Here is a 19,918-nt window from a genome sequence, read left to right on the forward strand (position 1 = left end):
CCATGATCATGAGGGGAAGGGGGTGATGTTTCTGGGAAGGTCCAAAGAAGGCTATCTCCTCACTCCGGGCTGGTGTCCCCCAACACCTCCCTCATTAAATACTGGGGTTCACCTGGCTCTGTCCCTAGCCCTTGCCCTGGAGGAGTAAAATGGGAGAGGAGAAACCCCATCCAGTCCCATGAGGTCAACTAATACCCCTTGACCGTGGTGGCCGTCCAGCCCCCATGTCTCGCCTGGGCTCAAAGCCAAGATTCCCAGTTTCTTGCTGGACATGTCCACTATCTAGCACCCCAAACCAAACAAGTCCAAACGGACCTTGTCACCTGTCTCCCCTCACTCCCCCTCTCTACTAACAGTCCTGTGTTCCCTGCCTCAGTTGACAGTATCACCACAGACCCAAGCTGGAACCTCAGGATCCTTGTCACCTTTTCCCTCTCCTTGACCCCATGACAGCCAGCCCTGACATTTCTACCTATTGGCATGTGCCTTGAGCCATCCCCTCCTCTCGGCTCTCACTGCCACAGTCGTGGTTCAGAGCCTGTTCCGCTTCTTGCCCAGACCCTGGAGATGGTCTCCCAATTGGTCTGCCTGCAGCTGGCCTCTCTTCCCTCCAATCCTTCCACACCCTGGTGCGGCAAGGACTGTCTTCCTAGTCTGTCCCGAATCTACCTTAATGAAAAGCTCCAGTGACTCCCTCTTGCTCACAGAACAAAACCGTCACCTTGGCCAACAGGGCTCTGAATAGTTGACCCCAAACACTCGTCTACTTCCCTCCTACTGCTGCCAGTGGTGCACCCAGCTACAATTGTCCTGCCCTTTGAAACATGCACTAGGCCCTGTCACATAAATACTGTTCGCTTTGCCTGGAATGTCTTCCCCTGCCTCTACTGTTCCTCCTGACATAACCTGCCATCCCTCAAGATGCTGCTCAATCCTCCTTCATCTGTGGAGCCTTCCTCAACTTCTGCAGATAGGTTCCTCTACCACAGCACCCTTGGACCATGAGGGCTTATGTGTGCCTCGGTCCCTCCCACTAGATAGGGAAAGCCCCAAAGTTTGCCTAGAACCATCTTGAATTCTTCTTTATGTTCTCAGTACCCACAAGCTTGGATAAAATAAGGTACTGGTTTCCTCATTTGTAAACTGGAAATAAAAAGAATAGTTGCTACGCCCTGTAGTTAGAAGAAAGAAATGAGATAATTCATATAATATGCCGATAATGACAATGAAAATGATGATGATAAGAAGAAAGGCTAGTTAACACTCATTCAGTGCTTTCTAAGCGTCACTGTCCTAAGCTCTTTTCATGATTGAGAATGAGCCAAATAGATGAGTCAATCCCTGGAAAGTGATTGTGTATGTGTTTGTGTGTATATGTTCACGTACATATGTGATACACATAATACAAATGATCTATGTATAACATATAAACTTCACAATGTGCCTGGTGTTTATTAGGAGCTCCAGTTTTTCCCTTTCTTCCCCCATCTCCCTGCCCTTCCTCATTACCCTTCCTAGTCATCCTCACATCCCCTTCTACCCCAGGGCTGCGATAAGAGAGATGAATTCAGAAGGGGGTCCCTGTGTCATTGTCGCTGACAAGAGACTGCTTAGTGGAAGAGAGAAAAGTCCTTGGAATGGCCTTTGGACTTGGTATCTAAGAGTTGTCTCCCCATTCAAGTTATCACTTCTTTGAGGACAGGGGCTATGCAATACCCCTGTTGTGTCTCCCATAAGCACCAGCACAGTGGTGGGCACATAACAAGTACTCAGTAAACTATCTGAGGTCAGGCTCGGCTTGAGGGTCCTGGTTTTCAGCACTCTCAGCGTTTTCAGCAATCACTGAGGCAGGTCTTGGAGCCACAGCTGACAGGTTCTCACGAGCTCATAGACAGCAGCAGCTGGAGCCACCCGGGAGCAACCCTCTTGGCAGTGCTCTGCTGGGGATGGGCCACCAGGCCAGGAGGTCGAGGACTTGCTTCCCGGACACAAGTCTGCCACTAACTGTCTGGGTTAGCCTGTGCAAATCTCTCCACCTCCCTGAACCACAGGGTCCTCACCTATAAAATGCTGCTCCTAGAAGCGTCTGAGGATGCATGACATGGCAGCTGTGAAAGCTCTTTGCCAAAAGGCTGTGCAGAAGTGAGGTGTTGCTAATTTCAAGTGCTGGGACTTCACTCACTTGGAAACATTCAGGAAGCGGGGGTGGGGAAAGAGAGAGCAGGGACTTGCATATCCAGGACATATGGGGGCCTATATTTGTTGTTCTCCTGCTTAATAGCATTAGTGATTCAAGCTGGTGCTGCCTGTGGAACACTCTGTCTTTTGGGATCCCCAGGGACAGGAGGGGTTTCAGAGCAGCAAGGCTGCAGCCAGCGCACAATACAGTGAAAAATAGAGTGATAGCAATGAGGCGCCACGCTCACAGGTTCATACACATGCATTTGCACTCCTGACGGTCCCCAACGCTGCCTCGCAACAGCAGCTGGGGCTAATTACAGCCAGACAGACAGCGCCTTCTCCAGCTCACCCTTGGGGATTGCCTGATCTCTCAGAAGGGGTGCTGCTGATGCCACAGCTAAGTGCCTAGAAAGAACCCGGTGGGGGGTGGAGTGGTACAAGGGAGTAGGAAGCCACCATGTGGCTCGTCGTCTTGTGAGTGTGGGTAGAGAGGAGGAGATGAAATGGAAGAGAGCTGGCTGAGATACAGATGCAGCTTTGTGTTAACAGATGTGCTCTCCTGGCAAGAGGGAGCCTAGGCACTTAGCCCCTCCCTTCTCCTTCATCTGGATCCACCCAGGGATCCCCTCTTAACTCTTCTCCCTCTTAAATCCCCAGCTTCCTCTTCAACTCAGCATCTGGCAATAAAGCTCAAGAAATGTTGAATAAATGAATGGGCGAATAAACACACAAACCCTCCCCAAACCCTTAGTACTCCCAAACCCTGTTCCCACCTCACAGGCTGTAATGACTCCACAAGCCCTTTCCTCTGCTTTTCTTTCTATATACTCCCTTTGGACAGTGTCAACTCTCACCTAATATGCTTTTAACTCCCAAATCTCTCCTGGTAGCCCAGACCTTGCCAGCTGCCCAAATGTTCCCCATGCTCCTCAAACCTAACGTGCCCGACATTAGAATCTTCAGCAATGACTTCCCCTGGGGTTTTCTAGCAGTGAGTCCTGGTCTGTCAAGGGCATATGAGAAAGAAGGGCCTGCTGTATGCCCCCTCCCCCCACCAGCAGGACAGGGGCAATGAGCACATTGGCAAAGTCATCAGGGCAAACTTCTGATCCCAGGGTCTGTCTTTACACCAGGACACCAAAGTTCTTCCCATCAACCTTTTAACTGTCAGCCCTCCCTCCCACCCATAAGGAAAGCCAAATTAAGAATGAACTGCCAAATTGGAACTAACTGCCCAATGTGGGCTTCTAATTGGAACCAAGCAAATTGTTTATATAAAGAAAAACCCTTGAAAAGAAGCCCATGTGAACTGGTGAAGTTATTTCTTCTTCAACATGCACTCTCTCTCCCAATCCCGCTCTCATTGCTTCAGAATCCTGGTATTCCTCCCACCTTCATCCCTCAGCCAGCACACACACACACACACACACACACACACAGCCTTCCCCTCATTTTCCTTCTCATGAACCTTCACTTCATGTTGGAGCCCTGTCCCCATGGTCACTGCAAACCCCCAAGTAAATATTGAACCAAAATTGGTGAAAACTGGAGATAGTATTTCACCAAAGCAGTGTTAGAGGGAAGGCCCCCAGAATGTTTACTGAGAGTTCACAAATTATTTCCTGATCTTGGCAAAGATAGAAAATAAAGCCCCCCTTTCCTCCAGGTCCTCCTAGATTTGAAGAGCAGCCAAAGGAATGGATTACAAACACAGTGGCCCTTGGTTTCTGACCGCCTCAGGGCCTATGAAGGCAAAATCCAAGTTTCTTTATTCCTTTTCTCAGGGAGTCTTGAGTATTATACACTAGTACAAATGCAAGGTGTCATTATAACCAGCTCTGTTATGACCACATCTAGGGATTTTTAGTTTTTAACACAAGGTGAAAGATGTCTCACCAATTTCAGTTTGACATGCAAGATGCAAAGTAATTTATTCAAAGCACTCCTGTGTTTAATTTCAAAACAGTCATTTATTCACTCAGCAAATCTCTGTTGAGCATTCAAAGAGCTGTAATTCATAGTTCCTGCTTTCAAACTACTCCTTTTCTAGCTGGGAAATGAAAACCCTACATACAAGGGTTAACTGACAACACAAGACCATGCCAAGTTCCTTCTCATGCCTGGTGTGGCCTATATGGCTCCCGTAGTTTTGGCAGTACTGAAAATCTCCACTCTATTGCTTCTGTCACTACTGTTGATCTCTTCTCCAATACAGGGTGGTGAGTAAATGTGTCTCTAGGGTGCCTGAGTTCATATCTGTGTTCTGCCATTCACTCACTATGTGACCTTGGCCAAGTTATTCAGCCTGTCTGAGTCTGGTGCCTCCTCTGTAATGTGAAGATAATAATAGTAACCTACCTCACAGCATCATAGTGAGAATTAAATGAGTTAATACACACAAAGCACTTAGAATGATATCTGACACATAATAGTGGCTCAATAAATGCTAGTAATTATTATTTTCCTGATGTGCCTACTGTTCTTTAATACCAGAGGTCACAGTTCTTATTGGGCTTCAAGAGAAGCTGGTAAAGTATTCATTCATGCACTCAATCAACAAATATATGTTGAGCATCTACAAGTCCTTGAGTTAAGCCCTGGGGTCATATACACAAAGAAGACATGACCCTTGCCTTTGGGACTAAACAATTCACTGGAAGAAGTCCTTGATTAATAGTGCCCTGATGCACCTGGAAGAACCAAACACAAATCCTCCCTGGAAGAACATGTCCACAACCCAGTTTTCATAGGATTACCAAGGATAAAGTCAGATTGAACATGAACTCATAATCCAAAATTACAAAGAACATGATGAAGCCAGAAACAATGAAAACAGAATCAGGTCTTCAAAGACCTCAGGTATTGCAATTAGGCGATATAAAATATAAAATAAGTTTTACATGTATTAAAAAACAAAAGAAGATTTTGAAAACATTACCAAAGAACAAGATACTAACAAAAAGTAACTTTTTCTGGCCAGGTGTGATGGCTCATGCCTGTAATCCCAGCACTTTGGGAGGCCAAGGCGGGTGGATCACTTGAGGTCAGGAGTTCAACACCAGCCTGGCCAACATGGTGAAACCCCATCTCTACTAACAATACAAAACTAGCTGGGCATGGTGGCATGTACCCGTAATCCCAGCTACTTGGGAGGCTGAGGCAGGAGAATCACTTGAACCTAGGAGGCGGAGGTTGCAGTGAGCCAAGATCGCATGCCACTGCACTCCTGCCTGGGCAACAGAGGGAGACTCTGTCAAAAAAAAAAAAAAACTTTTTCCTCTAAGTATCATCTTTTTATAGATGGCAAAGTTAGGGCTCAGAGAAGTGAGGTGACTCCTTCAATGTTACATAGCTAACAATGAGGGATTTAAATCAGGTTTTCAGTGTCTACTGTTTTTTGGCAAATTCAACAACTGGAGTTGTATTATTTCTTCCCTGAGTCACTCAACAAGTGAGATGATTACAAACTGCTATGCTAAGTCTATAAAAACAAAAACAAAAAAACATAAAGATGAACAAAATAGAGTCCTTGCCCTCAAGTAGCTTAAAATTCAGTAGAGAAGCAAGACTATACACATATAAAAATAATTATTAATAGCAGGCTGTGTGGTAGAAACTACTGTGGTCTGGAACAGTGGGAGACGAGACTTGAGCAATTCTTGAAGAACAGGGTAGATCTACAGGGAAGACAAGCTTTGAATTGGCCAGTGGGGTAGAAGAGATGGAAGAGCCTGACAAAAGCCATGGAGAAAGTGAACCTACAGAGCAGTTGAAGGAGGAGCAAGTGCATTTGGCCAGTGTGCTGGATATATATAGGGGCAGACCTGTGCCGTCGCTTAGGACCCTGCACTCAGAAGTGCCCCACGCTTGGTTTAATGCTCTGCTTTGCCACTATCTTGAAATCCTTGATTATTTTTAACACAGGGTTCCACATTTTCATTTTGCACCAGGACCCACAGATGATATGGCTGGTCTTCCATAGGGGAATCGGGGAGAGGTATGGTTGGGAAGGCAGACCACTCTGGGGAAGGAAGGATCTGGAATTCCACTTTGATATTTGCCCTGCAGACAATGAGGAATGACTGAAAGTGTTTGAGCAGGGGAGGGATAGGGTGACTATAGTTTTAGAAAGCCACATCTTGGAGAGCAGGGAGTGTTCAGATGGCATCAGAGAAAGGAGAGATGGGAAATAGTCAGAAGGCTATTGCAATAAAGCAACGGGGGCCTGGACAGAAATAGTGGCTGAAGATACGGAGAAGAGGAAAAGGTCATCATTGATTCAGTTGTTCATTCTGCAGATGGTTATGGCTACTGAGCACCTATAATGTGTTAGTCATTGGGCTAGGAGCTGGGATACAGGAATGTACAAGGTACTATCCCTAACCTCAAGTTACTTACAGTTCAGTGAGGGAGGCACATAAGTAAACAGACTATGGTAGCCTGATAGCCCCGTGTGCTAAGGGCTAGGATCAGATTACATTTAGATTGTTGTAGGAGCCTAGAGAAAGGGTCCAGACAGAGAATTCTGAGACTCCCAAGAAGTGATATCTGAGCTGCATCCTGAAGGCCACAGACAAGGTACAGAAGGTCACTCCAAAAAGAGGGAACAGGACATACAGAATCATGGAACATCTACTGTGTGCCAGGCTGGGGATCCTAGCTCTCAGACTGGTGGAGAAAGCAGACAACTAACCAGAGAAGAACAAGAGAATGTGTCCATTGCTATGATGGGGACACTGTGGGAGTACAGAGGAGGGGCATCTAACTCAGACTGGATGGGCAGGGAAAACTGTTCCTTTGAGGTGTCTTCTGAGTTATGTGTTGTAGATGAGATGGTGTTAGCTGGGTGAAGGGAGGGAGGAAGGGATGGGCACAGCAGTGGGAGTTATGTGTGCAAATGCACAGAGGTAAGAGACCGTGTGTGGCTCTAAGAGAATTGTAAATGACTCCCTGTGATTCAATTCTAGAATGAACAAGCGAGAGCATGGGAGCGGGGGTGGTTATGACCAAAGAGATAGGCCTTAAATGCCAAGCTAAAGAGTTTGAACTTCATCCTATAGAGCAATAGTTCTCAGCCTTGACTCTATATTAGAAGCACCTGGGGAACTTTTAAAAAATACTTATGACTGGATCCCACCCCTAGAAAATGATTTAATTAGTCTGCAGGAGAGGCATTAGAACTTTTAAAAGCTCCCTCCATTTATTTGAATGTGCAGCCAGGATTGAAAACCATGGCTCTAGGGGGCCAGTTCTCAAATTTGAGTGGTCATCAGAATCACCTGGAGGGCTGTTAAACACAGAGTGGGTGAGCACTCAGAGTTTCTGATTCAGTAGGTACTCTAATGAGTACGTACTCTAACAAGTTGCCAGAGATGCTGGCGTTGCTGGCCCCAGGACCCACATTTTGAGAGCCTCAAGTCTCAGGTGTTGTGAGGCTATTTGCGAGTGTTAAGTGGAGGGGGTGGAGGTGTGAAATTATTTGATTTGCATGTTTGAAAGATCACTCAGGCCACTTTGGAGAGAATGGTCACAGAGGAGAAAGGAGAGAAGGTGAGAAAATATTAAGGTATTGTAGGAATCAAGGCAAGAGATGTCTGGAGGTGGGAGGAGTCCTGACCTAAAGCCCTGGCAGTAGGAATGGTGAAAATGGGTAACATTCAAGCAATGCTTAGGAAATACACTTAGCAGGGCTTAGTGACTGACTGAATGTAGAGGTGAGAAATAAAGATGAGTGAACTACAACTCTTGGGTTTTTGCCTTGGGCAACCAGTGACTCCAGTTTTACTAGGCATGGTAGTTACTGTAACAAAAAGTAAAATGTGTTATCAGGCTTAGGGTAGGACATGGGAGAGGGGGGCATTTCTGCCCTCAAATCTCAGCAATAGTCCCAGGGAATTCAACAGGCATCTCTCATTGTCCACTCAATCCCTATTTTCAGCACCAGGAGTCCTCGCCTTGACTGTAATCAACTTGGGATTCTCCTCGAAGTACTTAGAAAGGAAGAGGAAGACGGTGACTACATTGACATGATGGCCACTCACCCAAGCTCCAGGTATGAAGCCTGCTCCTCTGGAATTACTCTAGGTATGTTTACTTTATTCTTTCGTCATTTTAACAAATATGTATAGGGCTGCTGCCTAGAGGAATTTAAAAATATTCAGACGCCATGTCTCACACATAGGTAAAGAATTCATATCTCCTCTTACATAACCAACAAAGCAAATGCAGCTTAAGGACAGCCTGAAAAATAATTCATTCTACATAGATTTAAAATGTCTATAAATGAGCAGTTTTCCAGTGCATCATTGGTCGTGACTATTTGTAAGTCTCCTCCGTGGGCAAGTAGACTACCAGCAATCAACAAGACCAGCAGGAATGATGGATGGGATAATTGTCCATTAGGGTACAGATAACTTTTGTATCGTGGGAGGGTTCGACAAGATAGAGACATGATAGATGGAGGAAGAGTTAGCTAATATAATAGGAGTTGCAGCTCCATTTCTGGTAGTAACTATTCTCTGGCTGAAACAATGATTAATCAAAGACACATTCTCATTTGAAACACTTTACTCACCGGTGCACAACCCCCGCTTTAGGTTAAATTTAATAGCATCATTAAAAACTGCTGTTCGAGACATTCAAATTACTTCTCTCCAGAAGAAATCAAGCCACAATACAGAATGCTTTTGTGAACCCCTGGAGGGCAAGGGCCACGCAAGGGGTGTGTGTGTGTGTGTGTGTGTGTGTGCACGCGTGCTAAACTTGTAATTCCTCAATGCCTAGCACAGGAGCTGACACAGAGCAATCAATAAATGTTTGTTAAAGTGAAGTGAAATGAATACATTTGTCCATTCATCTGTTTATTCCTTCGACAGACATTCATTAAATATAGGAATTAAAGAGCTCAGGCCCTGGACCTAGATGCTTCAGGCTTCAAATTCCAGCTCCAACCAGCTATATGATCTTGAGCAAATGACTTAGCTTCTCTCAGCCTGATGCCTGCTCTGTAATGTGAGGGAAATAATAGTACTTGCTCTTGTAGGGCTGCGTGAGGATTAAATGAATTAGTGAGTGTTTAGCACAGGCCCTGGCCCATAGTAAGTACTCATTATAGGGCAACTGTTGTTGTTGTTGTATATGTTAGGCTAGGCCTTTCTCAAGTAACTAGGTCATTAGAAGAAGCACAGAACCTCTTAAGAAATGACAAGGCTTTTGGCCAAAGCTGGTTTTCATTAAAGTGGTTATTTATGGTTCCCAGCCCAGAGCCCCACTGCCCTAGGCCTGCCATTCCTGGCCTGGTGCCCTCCTGTGGCAGCACAGGCTGTCTTTAGGTGGGCTGTGCTCTCTAGAGAAGCCTGAGAAATCGCGGAGTGGGAAGGTGAAGGAAGAAGGTAAGAGCTGGCCAGGATTCAATTACCCATCAACATGCAACCCCTGCCACACCCCCATCATTAACTCCCTTGGTTGCCTTTCTATGCTTTTGTATAGCTCTTCCTGGCAACATTTCTACCTACTAATTGCTATTTCTAATGTTTATCCTCTTGGCTCAGTTGAACAAGATTATCCTTGATTTTAATTTTAATTTTCAGGTGACATAGTAGAGAAAACTTGACTTGGGAGTTGGGTCAGGAGGCAAGGGAGGCGATACAACTCAGTGATTATAAGAGGATTCTGACATAGAAACAACTGGTCACTGAAGAGCTGTGTGACCTAGACATTACCTAATGTCTCTGAGCCTCAGCTGTAGAAAAGAGAAAGTGACAATACTGGTTGTCAAGACTAAATGAAAACCACCTAGCATACTGTCTGGTTAACAGTCAAGTACTCAATAAATGGTGACTATGACTATTATTTTGAGGTCCTTAATCTGGAAACAGAAGCCCAGAGAGATTAAGGGGACAACACTCATGTTGTTATTTGGTGGCAGAGCCTTGTTGCTCCTTGTTCTCACTACTAAACCAGGCCTGCCTCTTTCAAACCTTTTACAGAACCCCATTTACACATATTCTGATATACTATTTATAATTACATGCATGGTTTTTTGCATGTAGATTTAATAAATTCAAATGTATTCATCCCATAGTTGTCTGCCTGGAAGTTCTTATGAACAACTCCAGGGCAGGATCCATGTGCTCAATAAATGATTGGTGAGTGAATGTTAAGCTTGCAGTCAATTACCTACCTGACTTATGGATGTCCCATACCTCCTGTGTTACATTACAAGCAGTGCAGAAAAGTAGAATGGGTGCAATGGACTCATGCAGGCCTGGGTTTAAATTCTATAACTGGTAGCTGGGTTCAAAGAACCTAGGAGTGCTGCAAAAATGCAGTTCTGGATAAATAGAGGAGGAGAAACAGTAGCAGTAGTAGTAATAGTAGTAGCAGCAGCAACAGTAGCAGTAGTAACTATCAACAAAAAGTGGAGTAAGGAAACTTTTCTAAGAATGAATTTTGTCCTCAAGAGCTGTGACAGGCCCACAGTGTGCTATGTGGAGGAAGTATAGTGTAAGTGAGTCAGATAAACCTGGGTTTGAATCCTAGCTCTCAACTTATTAACTGAGTGTGACTTTGCATTATGTTTCCTGAGCCTCAGTCTCTTGACTGTAAAATTAAGATAATGATAGTACCTACCTCACAGCTTTGTGGTGAGGATGAAATAATTATGGTATATAAAGCATATCATAGCACAGCACCTCACTCATAATAATGTCTCAAAAAAGCTATTTGATGAATTAATGAAAGTGTATCTTTAGCAAAATGCCATTAAAAAAAAAAAAAAAAAAAAAAAAACTACAGACATCCTTTAGCATCTGCCTGAGAGGAGAAGGAGGAAGAGACAATTCCAAATAAGAACTGTCTCAATACTTAACCACCTGTTTCTTACCATGCAACATCTAACATTGAAAGCACTGGAAAAATAGCGTGATCAGTACAAACCATTCCCAGTGAATGCATAGAGAGAAACTCCTGTTTCACATCATAGCCACACAGTTGCTGGACCTGAGTGAGTCCCTCAGAGTGTGAATAAGTGTTTAAAAAGACAAATACAGGGCCTGACACATGTGGAATAGTTGATCAGCTTAGTTCCTTTCCTACCCTTCTCCCAAATGGGTAGAAACAAACACACCACTAACCAACACAGCAGCAACAGAAAAACTGAGTTAAAGTGGTTGAGAACTGATTATGGCAGTGACCTTACTGAATGGACCCTTCACTCTTGGCTCTAGTGTGGCCTGCCAGCCTGGAGAGCCTCTCAGGCTGAGCAATTAACCCTAGCAGAAAAGTCATGATGCCACCACATCTTCTCCTTCTCCTCTCTTCTCCCTTCTCCCTTCTCTCTTCTCTTCTCTTGTCCTCCCTCTCCTCTTTCTTCTTCTTCTTCTTCTTCTTCTTCTTCTTCTTCTTCTTCTTCTTCTTCTTCTTCTTCTTCTTCTTCTTCCTTCTTCTTCTACGTCTTCGTCTTCGTCTTCATCTTCGTCTTCGTCATTGTCTTTGTCTTTGTCTTCTTCCTTTTCTTTTTCTGTTTTTTGTTTTTTGGTTTTTGTTTTTCTTTTGAGACCAAGTCTCACTCTGTTGCCTATGCTGGAGTGCAATGGCACAATCTCAGCTCACTGCAACCTCCGCCTCCCAGGTTCAAGCAATTCCCCTGCTTCCGCCTCCCGAGGAGCTGGGATTACAGGCATGTGCTACCACGCCCAGCTAATTTTTATATTTTTAGTAGGGACAGGGTTTCGCCATGTTGGCCAGGCTGGTCTCCAACACATGACCTCAGGTGATCCACCTGCCTTGGCCACCCAAAGTGCTGGGATTACAGGCATGAGACACCGTGCCCAGCCTCCTCTTTCTTCTTTATGAGCGTGGAGGGTACAGGACATGATGGGGTGGGATCAACTCATGGCCTAGGCTACAAAAGCTGTCTTTTCTCCTCTTTCTGTTCTTTGCCCCTCAGCCCCCAGTTCTTGTTTGGACATGCACTGAGAATAGCATTTAGGATACCTGCATTCTCTATCTCTTTTTTAATGTTTGGATTGGCTGTTCGCCAAGGCAACTGAATAGCATTTTCAAGGAGCAAGTGAGTTTGGGGAAGATCTCTTTTCTTTTCCAATATATTAACTCCATGTGAATTAAAGCCATCAGAGACCCTCTTGGAAAGAGCATATAAGTTCTCCCAGGGTTTCCAAATTAAAGTCCCTACAGGAGACCCAACACGGTTGTCATTTTTAAGGGAAAAATACCCAGGCATGGTAGTTGCTGCTAGGAAATTTGAGAAGTGACCGGCAGGTTACATTTCTGAGGTGAAAACCACTTTGTGTTCTTTGTGAGCAACTGTTTGATGTGTGGCATTGCAGTCATGGGTGTGAAACATCTGGTTTTAACCAGAATGTGGGTGATTTGCTCACAAGTGGGGAGGACAGGCAAATATGGCTTTGCTTCCTGGTCTCGTATCTGGCCCAGACGTGCAAATTCCAATCTGCAAACTCATTCTTCTCTGCCAGGATTCAATAGGTTAATGTCAGCAACTGGCAGAGGTCTGCCTGTGGTTACAGTGAGTGGCACATGGCAACAGGTAAGGACAACAAAAGGCTGCCAGAAAAGGGAGCCCAGCTTGTCTGAGGGCCAGGTAATCTGACTTGCCAGTCAGGGGAGGGAAGACGTCCTGATTCTGGGCCAATACTGGAGGTACAGAGAACAGAACCAGAAGAAACCTGGACAGGGAAAAAGAGACGACAGGTACGATTTGTTGAGCACTTACTCTGTGCCAGGCACTATGCCAAGTCTGGGTGTGTTCTCTCATTTGATCCCAGCAAGAGCCCCATTTTCCAGAAAGGGAAGCTGCAGCCATAAGGCAAAAACAGATCAAAACTGGGAACTTAGAACAACACAAATACCAAAGCACCAAGAAGGCAAAGCAGTTGGAGCTAGTTGCCAAGAAAACTTCAGGAATCTGTGTTCCTTATAGCCATGGCCACTGGGATTTGGTGATTTGCATCTAAGCCACTCCATCCCTTCAGCTGACTCCCTTATTGAGTCAACTTTTCCTGTCATACCTCAAGGTGGTTGGCAAAGGCACAGAGCTGGTTTGGCAAGGACCGGGACCAGAAGAGGGATGAACAGGTGTCTGCAACAGATTCCTCTGAACAATACTTTAATGGCCATATGCCATAAAACTCAGGCTAGTGTGCCAGTAGAAGAGGATCGATGAGTTCCAATGGCGCATGAATTTGAGCTTTGTTTACACTTCTATAATCAATGTTACTCATTGCCTTATGTGGAAATAAGATTTTCTGCCATCAGTAATACCTGTCGATAAATGCAAATATGCTTGAATTTACTTAGCAGAGACCCCTGCTTAAGCATAGTGACAATTGCAATGAAAGCACAAGTCCCACTGAAACTAGCACACAACACAAGTCGCAACACAACTCTGACCCGTGGCTTATCTACATAGTCTTCCCTCACAGACATTAGGTCTCATTTGTTCCTTGAGCCAAAATTGTCCTTGGCTCTGATCAGCAGTTAGTGAACAAATGACACTGTATTGCAGCATCCTGCCACTAGGGTGCACAACTCCCACACGCATGAAAAGCAAACATCTCTCACCTTCAGACTGCTGTGCCTACAAGCAGCAAAATCCAAGTGCATGAAAAGAGTTAAATCCTGCTTGGTCCCTTGAAGGGCTAGAAAGCATTTTAAAGGTGACATACATCAGAGCGATCCATTTACACTGGCTGGGCTGTGCAACAAAGTCAGAGGGGCTGGATGAGAACCTTAAACAATGACAACACAATTGCATTCCCAGCTGTGTTAAATGACCAGCATATCATGATTGCCTTTTCACGCAAATATCAATGACATAATCCTAACAGGCTTGCAGCTCTCTCGCTGGTGTAATAAAACAATGACCCAATTATTTTCAAGGGCTGAGGCAGCAGATGCAATGACTGGGTATGTTGTGCAGGGCGCTGTGTGTGATGGACGGGGCACAGTAGGGCAGCAAACTGTGTGCTGAGGATCGGAAACCTGCTTCCCGAGCCAAAACTCCTGCCATTCATCTGGTCGGAATAAAAATAAAGCCATTCAGTATGAAAGTTCCCACTTGTTCTCACGACAGAGGCCAGTTGGGAAAATGTGGTGCAGCAATGACTGAAGCAAATTCTGTTTAAAAAACCAGCCGGTTTGTGGGTATTTGTTTATTTATAACTGCCCCACCACCACCTCCCCACACCCTGCCTCATTCTGCAAAGGATTTGAGATGGGATTGGAACACTGAAAGTTTGTTTAAGTCCTAAACAGGTCCAGCTACTTTTTAGACTGATGACAAAATGAAACCTTTGGGATCAAGCGCCTTGCTCCGTGGAACACTGCTTTGGTTTTCCCAGTCAGAGCTAGTCCTCCTTGTACCCTGTGGTGAGAGGGACCTCTTGCACCAGAATACCCTTGTGCCCAGTGTTATGCTTGACCAGGGAAATACACATGAGTCCATAAGCCTGAAGCCTGAAAATTATTGAGGAATATGGATCCACTTACTCCCTCACTAATTTGCTCATTCAACGAATATTCCTTGGTAGCTATTCCAGAACAAGCTCTCTTCCAGGCACAGGGGAAGCAAAAATGAAGAAGATCCAGTCTCTGCACTTGAGAATCTCCTCATAGGAAGGACAGACAAGTAAACAAACCCCTGTTCTGCAATGTGGCCAGTGCTGTAGTAGAATGGTGCCTGGGGGTGGTGTGGGAGGTGTAGGGTAACATGAGGTAGGGGCTGCAGGTAAGACGATTTAGTTTGTGGACTTGGACTCAGACTGCCTTGGGTTCAACTTTTGGTTCTGCCTCTTGCTAGCTGTGTGACCTTGGGCACTTTACTTAACATCCCAGAGCCTCAATTCCTTCATCTGTTAAATGGAGCTAATAATAGAGTTGACGTCATTGGGTTATTATGAGGATTAAATGAGATAATCTGTGTAGAACACTTAGAACAGTTCCTGGCACATAGTAAATACCCAATAAAAACTTAGCTTTTATGCTTTTTATTTCTTTGTTTAATTTCATAAGACTGTGTCTGGCGATGAGACTCGAAGGACTGGTTTCTAAAACAGAACTGTTTTCAACAAACTCTTCCCTTTTAGCCTGATTTTTTTCCTATGGAATGACACAGTTCTGCCATAATTTTTCCCTCAGCAACCATATGTCTGGCAAGAACCTCAGGAAGAAAATATTTTCCAGATGGTTTTGCTTATGTCAGCCTACTATGTGCCAAGCACCACTCTAGAGGAGAGGGACACATTGCTGAGTGACACAGACAAGGTCCCTGTCCTCTTGGAGCTTACATTCCAGTGGGAGAGACATACCATAAAAAGACAAATATAAATAGACATAATGACCCAGAGCAGTAAGTGGGGTTAAGGAAGCATTGCTAATAAAATACATGTAAGGGAGGAACAGGAGGCATCTAACTGTGGGTGGTCAGAGAAGGCTCATCTCAGGATGTAACATTAAGCTGAGACTGAAGCGTTAGGAAGGAGCCTCCCATGCCAAAAGCAAGAGGAAGGGCAGTCCAGGCAGGAGCACATGCAAAGGCCCTGGGGCAGGAAAAGACTTTGAGAATGCTCCAGAAATGGAAAGACCAGTGTGGCTAAGACACACAGCCCTGGGAGGGAGGTAAAGCCAGCAGGATTAGTACATGCATTTTGAAGCTGAGGAAATGGAAAGCCCAGAGAGATGAATGGACTTACCCACAATGCCTTGCACAAGGTAGGCGCTCCATATGTTGTAGAATTCACAGTCGGTAGGGCGGGGCTGAGGCCCTTTGCCTTCCAAATCGGACTGAGATTTCCCACCACAACTAGGAATCAGCTACCCAGGGAGACTGAAACATACAGTCGTTTTTGTTGGTGAGTCATAGGCAATGCACATTAGAGTGTGGGGTCGAGTGGCCCCAGCTGCTGCCTGTGTGTATAAAGGGCGGGGGTGGGCTCAGGCCGTGGCTGAAGCTTTTTAGCATGTTTATGATGAGCTGAAAGAACTCACTGCTTAATTTAAAATACGGCTCACACATACACATACAATTCAGCAGCTGGAGGAGCTGCCAGGAAATGAGACTAAGTGTAGAAAATTGGAGGATCAGGAATATCAGGTATTCGGCTCGGTTTCCCAGCTCCCATGGGCTGTCTCTCATCCCATAAGATCCCATCTTCCCTAACAAACTCTGGGAGGTCAAGACATGGTTGGGGACCGCGGCAGTTTGGGGAAGGGAGGCCTCGCCACAGCCCTTGACGCCAGCTACACTGATTGCCCCACCCGGCCTTAAGCTTGCTTGCCTTCCTCTCGTTCATGTTCCTTGAAATCTGAGGCTGGGAAAACTCATTTGGCCCTCATCGCAAGCTGCCTGTGCTAGCTGCTGCTTTTCCTGATTGTGTGTATCTTGCCTACTCAACCACACGGGGGCCTTCGGCACACACTTGAGGAATTGAGTTGTTTTCTTTTGTATTCACTGCAGCTCTCAGCACAGTAGTATTTACACAGTGAGAGTCTCGAGCCTGTTTGCTCATGGGTTGCAAGATAGTATCATTTGAAAAGCCTTTGGGGCAGAGTACCTGCTCTTAATAAGAACCTCAACTTGACAAAAATGTGGAAGACCATCAGGTGTATCTCTGGTTTCCTTCATATTGTTCCTCTACACCCAGAGTCCCCAGCCTGCATGCTGGATGAACCTACAACCTCTCAATCAAAATGCTCCACAAGTCATCTCTTTGGGTTCTTTGCTCAGATTATCCCTTCTGACTGGGATACCCTCTCTCCCAACTGTACCAAGCATAACCCCATCTCACCCTTCAAGGCCAAATGTAAATGCCATCTCTGGCATGAAGCCTTTCCAGGCACAATTCATTGCTCTTGCCCCTGAACATAGCACCCCGTGTCTACCTCTTTTATGGTACAGGCTGGTGGACTGGAATGACCTGGTTTCAAATTCCAAATCCATCACTTCCCAAGGCTACCTCCATTTTCTCTTCTAGAAAAAGGGATAACAACATCAGCCTCAATGGGATGTTGGAAGTTGCCAATAAAATAATATCTGCAGCCCACATAGCACAAGACTCGACCTCCAGAGCTCAGTAAGTGTTTTTTGTCATCATCATCATCTTCATCATCTCTGAGAAGCAGAAGAATGTAATAGTTCCAGGACTGGTTTGGTCACTTCTTAACCATGTGACCTTGGGCCAGTCTCTTCCTCTCTGAGACTCTGTTTCCTCATGTGTGTCAAATGAAGGGATAATAGTTTACCCACCTCCATCACAAAACCTGCTGGGAAGATGCAAAGACATAATAATGTAGGCAAGGCAAACTACTAAGCACAGGGCTTATCACATTAAAAAAATGCTCATTTGGGTCTACACACCCCTACAACCTAGAAAACTCCTTTAAGGGCACAGACAGTATTTTACTTATCTTTGCATCTCTTGCTGCCTAGCCTAGCCCAGAACCTCTGCAGCTGGCAGACTCACAATAAATCATTGTTGAATTGAATTGAAAACCCAAACCAGATGTGCCTCCTCCCCTGTCAAATGAAGCTTTCAAGCTGGTGGGTTGGGCCTGCTGCCTCTTCATCCCCCCTCCCTCTAAGCTGAGCAGCCACCATTGTCTAGGCCTGGCTCTGGGGAATGAGGCAGTGCTGAGAGGAGGGACTCAGAGTAGGGAAGGATAGATGGGACTAGGTGGGATGAGCACAGTAGGGAAGAGCATTCTGTCTCTTCCTGGTGACCCCAAACAGACTGCCTTTGAAGGGTGCTATCCTGAAGTATCTCTTGAATGAAAAGTGGTGACAGTCCAAAAGCCCTTCGCCACCAGCGCCTAGCTGTGGAGGAAACCCAGCTCTCCCCACAAAACCGAAAACTGGAAGTAAATGAAGATATCGGGAGAAAGCTTCCTCTTCCTTTAGCAAAGATAGTGATACAGACGTTCAGAGAGGTTCTGCTCTGAAATAATGAGGCCAGGATTTGAAGGTGAGTTCAGCTGGCACCATGAGCATGCTTTAACCACTGAGCAACCTTGCCTCTAAGCTAGTCTTGCTATAGAAGGACGGAGTATGTATTCGCTTTTCCCACCAACCCCACAGGACCCTTAGAAGCAGAACGTAGAGCTTTAATGGTGGACAATACTTTAAAAAGTACAAATCTGTTACAAAACCACAAAAAGAGGCCCATGTCTTCAGTGTTTCTGAGCCAGAGCTATGTAGACAGGGCACAGGGGGTAGCATGCTAACCAGCACAGAGTCAAGGTAATGGGCCACACACCTGAACATGGCCACTTGGATTGTAACTCTGGCTTTGTCACATGCTAGCCTGACTGACCCCAGGCAAGTGATTTAACACCCCTGTGCCCCCATTTTCTCACCTGTCATATGATATTAATAATAGTACCTCCTCACAGGGTGGTCTACGAGGAGTAGATAATCTAACATTTGTAAAGCAGTTATCATGTGCCCAGGACATGGTAAACACTAAACAACTGTTCGTTAAGTCAAAATAAATACATACCTCTGTCCCTTTGTAGCCAGACTAGTCTAGAGGCACTGTTGCCAAATGGTTAGCACATGCCCATGGAACCAGCTGAACTTGGCTTCAAATCCTAGTCTCATGATTTCAGAGTTGAGCCTCTATGAAACTCAGTTTGACCATCTCTACCATGAGAACAATAACAGTCCCTTCCCCACAGGCTGTTGAGAGTTTTAAATGAGATATCTCCAAAGTCCAGAACACAGTGCCTTGCCACGGCAGAGTGAGTAAGCACCCAATTAAGGTAGAGTATTCATCATCTGAGTCTGCTTCCCATTTTTTGCCTCTTCTGAGTTAACACACAATATATAGTTTCGGAAATCTTGCAGCAGTAAAGGAACAATTTCATCATTTTGCCAATGAAATTCCTAAACATTTTATTCAAGAGCCAGAAAAGGCAAACATTTTTGGTCATTTCTAAACCACCGAAGTATGGACAATCAGTTTCCCCACTCAGCAAACCTGACTCCCAAAGCTGTAGAAGTCACTTTGCAGGACAAAATTGAAGGAATGAGTATTTTACTGCAAACAAAAGCCATCTTTGTTTGCGGCCCAGCTTTGGGAGAAAATAAATACCTCAACCCAGGAGCTTGGAAAATTCTTGAAAGTTCTCATTTTATTCCAGCAAATCCAACCTAATTGGCAAGATACCTGACCATGCAAACCTGAGTCAGAATGAGTCGCCTTTACCCACCCGTCTCCCCACGGCACCCAGATCCCAGCAGAGTACATTGGACATCAATGCATATTGGTTGTCGGTTCCTCCATGGGAGCCCCAGATTCCATTTCTACAATGTCTGCTACATTGCCAAAACAATCCAAAAGCAGTACTAAAGAACATTTTGAAAATGGGGAAAAAAGCATCCATCACTCACCACTCTAACACAACTCTTAATTTTGTGTGGAAAGTTCTCTTCCAGTCTTTATCCACGTGCAGACATATTTTTATAGCACTGTAGTCATAGGGAAAAACTGCAGCAACTTCAGCCAAGAATCAGATACCATACAGCTCATGTCACTAAACTTTCCAAGTGAGAGCTTTTTCTTCTCTCATTCACTCCATTCATTCATTCATTCAGTCATTCAGCTAACATAGATTTAACCATGGCTCTGGTGCTACGGCCCTGGGGAATGCAGAGATGACTAAGGCACAATTCCAGTTCTCAAGCTGCTTCCAGTTTAATGGG

The 19,918-nt window shown here is 45.2% G+C and overlaps 1 long non-coding RNA gene across 1 annotated transcript in view; it reads left to right on the forward strand.

Annotated features, from left to right (window-relative positions):
* Positions 1 to 19,918, forward strand: part of LOC140710833 (uncharacterized) — a 108,940-nt gene that overhangs the window by 5,446 nt on the left and 83,576 nt on the right. The window contains exon 2 of the long non-coding RNA XR_012091917.1: positions 8,120 to 8,265. This is a non-coding gene — a long non-coding RNA (uncharacterized lncRNA). The remainder of the gene's footprint in view (positions 1 to 8,119; positions 8,266 to 19,918) is intronic.

The sequence above is a fragment of the Chlorocebus sabaeus genome, chromosome X (assembly GCF_047675955.1).
Source record: "Chlorocebus sabaeus isolate Y175 chromosome X, mChlSab1.0.hap1, whole genome shotgun sequence".
Classification (NCBI taxonomy): Eukaryota; Metazoa; Chordata; class Mammalia; order Primates; family Cercopithecidae; genus Chlorocebus; species Chlorocebus sabaeus.